The sequence below is a fragment of the Morone saxatilis genome, unplaced genomic scaffold (assembly GCF_004916995.1).
Source record: "Morone saxatilis isolate NCDOM2014 unplaced genomic scaffold, NCSU_SB_2.0 Contig3, whole genome shotgun sequence".
In the NCBI taxonomy this organism is placed as follows: Eukaryota; Metazoa; Chordata; class Actinopteri; family Moronidae; genus Morone; species Morone saxatilis.
In genome coordinates, this window is record NW_023339873.1 from 1,513,116 (window position 1) to 1,513,379 (window position 264).

Genomic DNA, 264 nt, shown 5'->3' on the forward strand with positions numbered 1-264 from the left:
CGGATATCATTGCTAGTATCGACTCTGATGGGGATGAAAATACTCCGCAGTCATATGATCGACCACTGGCCTATAATTTTGAGGCTCTGGGTAGAAAACAAAGCAACAATCATCCCGTCTCTTCAGAAAAACTGTAGAAATCAAACACAATAATGAAACCTTCAGTATGAGTTCAGTAAGAAGTGTGACCTACAGGTTTCTCCTTCAGTGGATTGAATGATAACAGTTTATAGATGCTGTAAAACTCTCTCTCTCTGTCTCTCT

The 264-nt window shown here is 39.8% G+C and overlaps 1 protein-coding gene across 1 annotated transcript in view; it reads left to right on the top strand.

Moving 5' to 3' along the window:
* The window catches only part of ppp2r5eb (protein phosphatase 2, regulatory subunit B', epsilon), a gene marked incomplete in the record, with an annotated part of 57,932 nt that overhangs the window by 53,341 nt on the left and 4,327 nt on the right, over positions 1 to 264 (top strand).